The following is a 10,403-nucleotide window of genomic DNA, read 5'->3' as shown; positions in this document are numbered from 1 at the left end:
TGTTATATATAGCTTATATGTATAGTACACTGGTGTAAGAAATTAAGAGAATTTGCAGACTTGGTCAATTATCTCTAGAACTACTGCATCGATTTTAATGAAATTCGATATGTATATACATTGATACAATACAAAACAAATAACCATTCAATAATTGTAATACACATGCATGATCGTGCGTAACACTCATTGGAGTTGGGAGGTATGAAACGGCGGTTGCAGAATAAACAAAAAAATGGGTTAATAGGGGGTATAGTCTCCTCTTACAGATATACAGGTGCCTCTTTCTCGCAGCGTGATTTCATACTTGAAATAAGGCAGTTTATCATTTCCTGTGGCAATTGGTCCCAGTCGTTCAGCAATGCTGTTTTCATTCCCTAGATGGTTCCCGGAGGGGGGTTGCGAGTTGCAATTGCCCTCCCCAGAGTGTCCCAGACATGCTCTATGAGGTTAAGGTCTGGAGATCTGGCTGGCCAATCCATCCGGCGAATATCCTCACTCTCTAGAAAATACAGTGCCACACAGTGCCTCTTTCAAAGACATGGAGAGGTGTGCGGCCATCCAACATGATGCCTGCCCAGACCATTAAACCTTTTCTGCCATAATGGTTGATTTCGCGGACATTGGAGGGTAGGTAGGTAGCAGGTCCCTGGTTCTCTCCATATGAACGTACGGCGAGAATCAGTGCTTAGGCAGAACCGGGACTCATCAGTGAAGAGAACGGTCGCCCATTGATCCATACCCCAATCTCTATGCTCTCTGCACCGTGATAAATAGATTCTCCTGTCTGTAGAAGTGAGCGAGACGCAAACAGCAGGTCTTCTTGCAAACAACCCTCTCTCATGAAGTCTTTTGGAAACAGTCACCCTTGATACACGGGTTCCTGTGGCTGCATACAAGTCACGAGAGAGCTGAGAAGCTGTAGCACTTCTGTTACGCCTCGCTATAATCGACAAATGGCGATCTTCTCTGGCCGTTGTGACTCTTGGAAGACCTTGCCCAGGTTTTTTCTTGATGGATCTGGTATCCTGGAACTGTTTCCATAAGTTACACACGACGCTGGGCGTTAAATTGAACCCTCTACAAATCTGGACTTGAGATTGGCCTGCTTCTAGCCTCCCCACAATTCGCCACCTCATTCCATCATCTAAACGTTAGTGGTTACTAATTTTTACTGTTACAATTCGAAATTAACAGATTGCTGCAAAATAACAAGAAATTCGCCGAGGTGTGCTAGCGAACGAAATGCGTCTTAACTTACGTGCGCTTATAAAGCCTGTTTCTCTACTCGCTTCGCCTACACACACGTGTACGCTTACGTATTTGACGTACAAGATTTGCATTTTTGTCTAGAAGCAGTGGTTTTACATTCAGTTCAGTTCTTTTCATGAAATTCGATAAAATATGCAAATTCTCTTAATTTATTTCACCAGTGCAGTATTGTCATATATGTGGTGTGACGAAATTTCGAGATTGACTAAATCAAGTAGTAGTAGTAGTAGAAGTAGTCTTCACAATTGCTGGTCTGTGGGGATTTCCTGCCAGTCTGCCAAACAGTTTGCCAAATTCATGTTGCTGCTACATAATTTCAGATTTTGATAAATAAAATACTTGTGACTGAACGCTCATTTTCATTTGGAAATATTTATGCACAATATAAATAATATGTCTTAAACTTTCATATTCGTCATTTTGAAAAGTAGAATAAGAAGAAAATTATAATAAATTAAAATAAAAGTATGAATGATAGTAACAAATAGTTTATCATGTAAATTATTTGGTATGTCATTTTAGTTCTAATTGAAGACACAAAAAAAAACTAAAGCAATGTTTTTGGAACAAAGTTCATAACAAATTATATAACCTGGTACTTTAAAGTACCGTCAGGATATAAAGGGTTAATTGGATATTTAATTTTTTTTTGTTGGTTCTTTTGTCTGCCTGCTTTGTGTATGCAAGATGGGTAAAAGAAAAGAGAAATTTTCATGAAAAAAACTTTATACGCATAATTTTGTAATAAAGTGTACAAAGTAAACAAACGTAATGAAGGAATTTCCTCATATTTTTCATGACCAGATATGTGTATGAACTGCTTAAGTGAATATTTTTTTTTACAATCTCAACGGTATCCACTTACAGATGTTAAACTAAACACATTTTCTTCAGTCAATTGTGATGCTTTATTGTCACACCACATACATATGCAATCAACCTTTTTGTCATTGTTCTATTGTCTTTATCTTAGTCACATTAATAAACTGATGCTGAGTGAGAATTAATGCTATGTATTTAATATTAAGTGAGATAAGTCAAAGCATATTGAATGCTTTTGGTGTGATCGAGTAAGATGGATATTTTTGTGAGCCTCAGAAGACATGTTTAAAGTATATGAATTACTGTGATAGATGACTTGATATTAGTCAGATCTTGGTATAACATCATCCCTGAGGACAGTAAAGATGTCTTCATAAGCAGAGTGACTTAATAATGAGTGAATGCTTATTATGCTAACAGAGAGAGACCTCTAAAAACTGACATTATATAGGCCGAGTAACATTTAAAGTGATCGGCGTCATACCAAGCTCTTACAGTAATATGTTCTTAAATTTATTCATTTTACTATAATACTTCTTTCTGAATTATTGATTCTTGTATTAAAACATTTTAATAGCTTTTAAATATTTGGTGCCATCTTAGCACATGGCCCGGGGAACCACAAGTGCAGTAGGGGCCTCATAATAAGTTTTGGTTACAATTTTCAATAGTAAGTAGAGAAATTTCATTGGTGGGTATTTCTTTTCAGATGGAGGTAGGGTTTCAGAAAAATCACTGTGCCCTTGGAGTTTATGATACTCTTGAGATGGCCGTGGCCATGCTGTTTTTATAAAGTATTCAAAATACACCCCTATTTGAAATATGCATTTGTTATTACTTCTTATTCACTCCAAAGTATGATAAATTTTAAACAGCTCAGCAGTTTGATTAAATACGGAAAAATGTGAAAAAAAACTAGAAACAAAAACATCTCCATGCCATAAACATAAATGTGCAAGTTTTCACTTTTTGATTTATCAGCTGGTTTGGATCTAAGAGCAAATAAGTTTTTATAATGTTTTGTCAAAAACGCGAATGTATAACCCCTATATTGAAATGCGTGTTACAAACAAATCGCAAAAAAATCTAGGTGCCAAAAAAGTTTTTACCCAAAAAAGGGTCCAAAATAATGTTTCTTTTGACTTTTCAAGGGCCTAGTGACCCTATTTCATGTTAACAAATATGCTGCTATACATTCGAAACATTTTATGCTGTTCTCAGCCTACAATTTAGCAACTACACAAAATAAAATTAGGTGCCAATGTCAATTTTTTAGTCACCATGGCGACTTGTAAAGCATTTTAGGAAAATGACATTCATAGAGTAATATGTGTAGAGTAAACATTCAAATGCCATTTCCTGTTTAGAAATTCACACATTCATGCTTCTGGCATGTAGAGGACGATACATTTTCAGTCGTATATCGAGATGAGCTCGAGATATAGATTTTATAACAATTATTTGTATATGTAAGCATGTATTATGTACATTGTAACCAATGGTTTCAAAGGTTTTCCTCTGGTGTCTTGTCTACTAAACCAGTGCATGCTTCTCAATCTTGTGGACCCAAGAGGACCTGTAAATATCTGAAATTATACATCAAACAAATAATTTAACTGGAGGGGGGTTCAATCTTCCTTTTCAACTTAAGTTGGTATTATTATTAAAAAAATGATAATTGATAATTGGGTGGGAAATTTTAACTTAATGGGAATTTGGTTTTTAGGTCTGTCTGCCTCCCATCTTGACATTCCACAGGTTGAGAAACTGTCCTAAACAACTTTTTTTTCTGGTTATTGTTATTTAGTCTTTTTTTCACCCCCCCCCCTTTCCTTTTTTGTGGTTCATTTGTTGAACATGAAAATTGTTTATTTTTAAACAAAAAAAAATGGTTTTTTAATATATTTTTATATAATTTCTAATATTTTTTATCATGTTAACTATGAATTTTAATTTAATTTTGAATATAGGGCACTATATATTAGGAATATTTTGCTTTGTCGTTTTTGTTCATCGAATGCTGTTTATATATTTCCATTTGTAAATTTATTGTGTGAACAGGTACAACTGAAAGGATATTTCAGTTGTATAGCAAAAATGGTTAAATAATCATAATACAGTTAAAGCCCCGTTATAACAAACTTTGAGTGACAGAAAATGGGTTCTTATACAGATTCGTCATAAAAAAGCTTGGGGTAGGGGATCATCTGGGTCCCTTCAGGTCTAATTTTAACTATATGTATTTTTTAAGAGAGGTGCCATCTGAAAAGGTATACCTTGATACATATATGACACTAATCATACCATGTAAGGAAATTCTTTAAAATTAACCACATTAAAATATGAACACTCTAGACCAAAATTAACAGAATTTGGAATTAATGAAAGAAACAATTTTAGAATTAATACAAGTTTTAATAGTAATTCTGAAATAATTTCAGAATTAACGTAACAAATTATTTTAATATTGATGATATTTAGATATAATAAAAGTCTCCAGTGATTCAGGAACTTTTTTTCCTAACACAAGATCCCTGTTGGTCCTGCTGTTAAGATGCCACTATATCCAAAGATTCACTATATCTAATCTGATAAATAATCACATGAGATAGAATCAGAAATTTGGTTCATTATAACTGGGTTCTACTGTATCATGCAAAGTTTTGAGAAAATCAGCACAGGTGTTTATAACTAAGGTTTCCCTGTTTTGTGCTGTCAACCAAGGTAATTATTCATCAGAAAGCTATGAAACTTTGGGGGATATTTTAATATAGAAATGGAACTGAATGTTTGTGTGTGAATTTTTAAGTGAATTTTGTAAGGTTGAAAATCTGCAAAAGAGGTTTTTGCAAACATACTCATTGGTGATGAAATAAGAATGAGAAAACAGTGTTGCTGAAAATGTATCTATTGATTACTGCACGTTTATTTATCAAGATATTCCCAAAGTTTCAACAGTTTCTGACAATTATGGTTGTAGGCATTGCAAAACTGGAGGGGTTTTAATTATAGATACCTCTTATATACAGGCTGTCCCAAATTGTTTGAACAATAACAGCAGCTGTTGACTTTAGAAATATACTTCCAGTTACAAAATGTTTGCAAATTATCTATGACTACTTAAAATGTCATAAATTTCCTGAGGGGAATGTATGGGAAATGTATATGTGATAAAATAGAAGAATTAAGTTTTCAGATAGACCCTGTATGCCAAAACTTCTAATTAACAAAATACAGAATCTGCTCAGAAAAATCATTTGCAATAAACCCCCATATTTTTAAATGCAATATTTATTGGGATATTAAAAGATGGAAAATTACTATGTTTCTTCAACTTAATTGCTATCTTGGCCAGTTTTTATTGGCTCAAAATTTTTCATTTTTAGGGGTTGTACTCAAATGTAATCAACTTATTTGTTTTTATTTTACTCAGATTTTATTGTTTGGAAGTTTTTATTGCTCACTGGGCCAGATATTTATATCCCTTTTAGGCAAAACTATTTTTAATTGTAATAAAATAATCATTCAATCTTTTGAGGACAAAGATGTGAAATAATAATATAAAAAAACACACACAATATGATTTAAATGTCTCTTGAAAAAGTAAATATTGAAAACCTTTAGTTCCACCTTTGAACCACTGGTCACATGAGAAAAGCAAATGAAAAGACGGTTTCGTTGTGAAGCAACTTGATTGTAAAGGCTTTATTACTAAAATTATTAAAGTATGAAACTCTTTGTCACAATGACAATTATATTTTTCAAACTTGGGATTTAATTTACATTTTTGCAATTTGGGAACCACACCCTTAATCATTTGTGATAAATGGTAAAAACTTTTTTAAATCAAATTTCTTAGTAGATATCACATTTAAAAATATTGAATTATTTATAAATCACTTTTCAGAGCAGAATTCATGATTCACTAATTGGAAGTTTTATCACTCAGACTTTATAAAAAGTTAATTTATATATTTTTTCATGTTTATGACCCCTCAGTAAATTTATGACATTTTAAGTTACCGCATGTCATTTGAAGAAAAATTATAATTATAAGTATGTTTCTAAAGTTTAATGCTTATAGAGATATCTGCTGTGCAAACAACATGAAAAAGACTGTACTAAAACAGTCAAGAGTCATTTTTTCACCTTTTATTTGTGGTTTGGATTTTCTTCGTCTCAGCAAAAAATAATTTAGAAACAATATTTAGTTTCCATATAAATATGGGGTTAACCAATCATATGATAGAGAGAGTCTTCAAACGCAAAGGGTAATTTTTGTTCATTATTTCATCATTCAAACAATTTTGGCTGATTTTATACAATTATGAAAAAGGATGTTCGAAAATGGTTTTTAGAAAACAATAGTGTTGAAAATAATCTTGTTTGGTAATGTCTGAATGATAATTTTTGAGACATTACTTTTGTTGTTATTGTTGTTATAGAAAATGTTCAGGGGTTCTTCACTTCATTCTGTGGTCATTCTTTTAGACGTGATATCTTTAATGTTGAATTTAAAAACGTTTACTTTTATTACAAGCGAAAAAAAAATCCTGATGTTCCAATTAAATTTTTTCATATTTTTATGCAAAAAGTATATATGGGGAAATACAGCATGAACTACACTAGACATTGAAGGAAAATAGCTTATTAAGAATTTGTGAACTGCCTTTAAGGCCGGGATTACACTATAAAAGTTTTGTAAAAGCTCTTTGATAAAACTTGAAAAATTCAACCAATAAAATCACCAGTAGCATTTGCTCGAATGTAACCGATGCGCTTATTGGTTGCATTTTTCGAGTTTGATATAAGAACTTTTATCAAAATTTTACAGTGTAATACCGGCCTAAGGCAGTTCACAAATTTTACTGGAAATTTTACAAGGATACAGTTTATATAAAATAATTTAAAATTTTGACTACAGGGGCTCCATCATCCTACTCTTTGAATGACATGTTAATCTGTAATGCAACTGTTACAAAGCTGAATTAGTTGATTTCCTATTCAGAAAGAATAATTCATAGAAAGGCTGCTCTTACCGGATGCAGGACCCATTGTGAAAAAATTGCTAAAAAAATTTTACTAATCCATTATATTATTCAGAATATTCAAACATTTTCATCGTTGAGGTGCACCTACTTTGTCTTATTACGAAACAAAAACAATGCAGCAATTTTCATTCAGTTTGTCAGAGAATATACTATATAAGTGTATATGCAAGACCCTCCCCTCAAAGCGCGGGTTGGCCCTGTGGCTAAACCTGTTGCACATCCCTATGTTACTCCTGTTTTACAGTAACGTCTTGTAAACCGAAAACAACTTACAAGAACTCCTTAAAAGTCTGAATAAAATAAAACAAATGAATGTGGCGGTTTCAAAGGCAATTGTATATGCATGTCAGGGCTGGTCATCCGATCAATTGATTAACCGATCAGATTATTCAATCATTAGTTGTTAAAAATTTCAGTTGAGTTAATCAACTGAATCAATTGAATCAAAATTTGATTAAAAGTTTTACTAACAGTTTATAATTTTACTTGATTTATTTGAATAAACCGATTAAATGTCTTAAATTATGTTCCTATACGTAACATTTCAGATAAATGATCATATTTAAAAATGTTTGAATCAATATTTTGATCAAATTTTTTGACATGAAAAAACACAAGTTGATTCAACGAAACTAGTGAAGATTTCAGAAACTACTAATTAAAAAAAAATGACAATATCCAATTTAAGAAATTCCAGGATATGACAAGCATGTTCATTATATCGTCCCCCACCCCCTTATGCCAGAGACAAGAATGTATGAATTTTTACTTTATCAGCTGCTTGGATCACTTATTTTGCTCATTTGAAAGTATTCAATTAAAATTCAATAAATCAGTTCATTAATCGATTAAAATTTTCTGATTAACCAGTTGCAAATTTTAATTGATACCCAGTCCTAATACATATGCTTCTGAAGGAGAAGTTCTCTCTATAGGCAAAATTTTCAAATATTTTTTTGGTTTTGTTGTTGAATACATGACAAACTTTTCTTGAACCGTAATACTCGTATAACATTTTGCTTTTATTATTTGATTTTTTTTCACATAATCCAGTGACTTTTAGTTCACCTTGTATTATAGTGATCAACTCGATATTGATATGCATATTGAGATCTCTTCACTATTTCTTTGGTGGAATTTGGTTTTCTTTTAGAATGTTACATTTGGCAAAATTTAATGTATTTATACATGCTAAGTTCATTTCTAATGATATTGAGAGTTTTCTAAAATGTTTTACACTTTTTCATCTGGGATATGAATTAAAAGAGTATTTACTCATAGTTTTTCATTCTATTAGTACTTTATTGTCTGTGCATGTTAGTTATTTTTACCAAAATGCTATTTGGGATTCTATGGAGGGAAACATTTTTCAACAAGAACAAAAACTCAACTCCATTTCGAAATTCTCTAAATGTCATTTGGAAAACAAATCTTCATCTGCAGAATGGGAGGGAATGCAGCTGGGAGGGAGGCTGCAGGAAGTGGGAGCCTTGCCCATAGGCAAACATTGGGAGAGCCCAAACCCTCTATTTCCACAAGTATTACAGTAAAACCTTTCTTTTTTTGCGGACACTGGTCGAATGTTCAAGGAAGGGTTTTACTGTATGTTAAAATGCTGGTAAATATTTGGAAGGACACATGGACCCAATATAATATTCCTATGATCCTGTTCTCAATGAAAACTCAGCATTTTTTACACGACCCTCAGAGAAGTTATTCAGCCCCAGAAGTTTTTTACTCAGTGAAATCAGCTAGCACCTCCTAGAGATAGAAAGCCTCCTCAGTCTGCTACGTGACGTCAGTAAGTAGTCCATTTTCCCTCAGAATATTCTGGGGAAAAAATTCCCTATATCATCATCATGCCGGTATCATCGTTGTGAAGAAAAGAGATGATCGGCTCAGAATTGGCGATTTTTATGCCCCACATTCAATCAGGAAAATTCTACGCCAAAATAAGAAGAAACGAAATAGGATACTGTTTCAAAATGTGGCAAACAGTGCAGAGGCCTATCTCTAGGAGGTGCTGAATCAGTCCACAGCTGAAAGAAAATTGTGCTCTCATTATGCCAATGCATGTAAGGTGGTGCCAAGGCCTTAGCGAAGGGGGGGGGGCTGCCCCTCCGAAATGTGAGAAAATGATTGGCAGTCGAGGGGTTAGGGAACTAGCTTCTCACTGTGCAGGTCTGGGTTCGAATCCCGGTTCGGGCATAGATGTTTACTAACACTAACAAATTCCCTGAACGGATCATGTTGATCCCTTGGGAATACGTGAGGATCACGTTATTATTATAGAAAGGGGAAAGAGGAGAAATAGGGACTTATATTTCTCTTCGATGCATTCACCAATATTTAAGAAAAACACTACTACGACTGTTTTCCACACAGAGTGCAACACGCCAGCACTTCATGTCCGTCGTGATTGGGTGACTACTTCTGGAGGAGTCACGCGCCGCGCGTTTCGTCGAACTTCAATTTAGCCAGGTTTTCCTAGGAGCAGGTTTTTCTGCACCACATGAACAGGATAGGACCCTTTCACGTCGGCAAAGACGTGTAACTTTTTATCACGCTACGCGTTTGTATTTTCCTAGCGTATCGCATCAGCTGTTCTGTCATCTGCATGCTCCGATCTGATGGAAAGGGGGGGGGGGAGGAAAGAAAAAAATAATTTAAGAATGGCGAAACGAGTGGCACACGACGCATTTGACTCCTCTGGAAGCAATTAGCCAATCACGCCCGACAAAACACACGCGTGAGCATGGGCGGAGATACGCCCCCCCCCCCCAGCGTCAAAGGTGAAATTGACTGATCTAATGTATATATGCATATGTGAATTGACATCATCATCATCGTGCCCCTCCCCCCCAGACTTCCAAGTCTATCTCCGCCTATGCGCGTGAGGTATATTGCGCTCTGTAAGAAAACCGATATACTGAGCTGCTTTTCTAATTGTTGAGTGAACGGCGTGTCACGCTGCACGCGACGCAAAACCCTGCTCCTAGGAAAACTCTTAAAAGAGGGGACAGAAACATCGAGCTTATATTATTACTATATAGTATAAGCTCGATGGACAGAAAGGACGAGTAAAAAATAACAATCGTGAAGAGAAGACCTGTGAAACATGCGGCGCATGTGATTCCTGTCCAGAAGCAGTAGGACAATCACGCCAGACGTAAATAAGCGTTGCGCTCTATAGTAGTGGCGTTTTAAGGCATGGGCCCGGGGGGCTCAAGAGAAGAGGACACCTCAGAAAAATCAGAT

Source organism: Pholcus phalangioides, unplaced genomic scaffold (genome assembly GCF_987345545.1).
Source record: "Pholcus phalangioides strain wild (caught in Gottingen) unplaced genomic scaffold, Ppha-v1.0 ptg000001l_1, whole genome shotgun sequence".
Classification (NCBI taxonomy): Eukaryota; Metazoa; Arthropoda; class Arachnida; order Araneae; family Pholcidae; genus Pholcus; species Pholcus phalangioides.
This window is presented reverse-complemented; position numbering follows the sequence as displayed.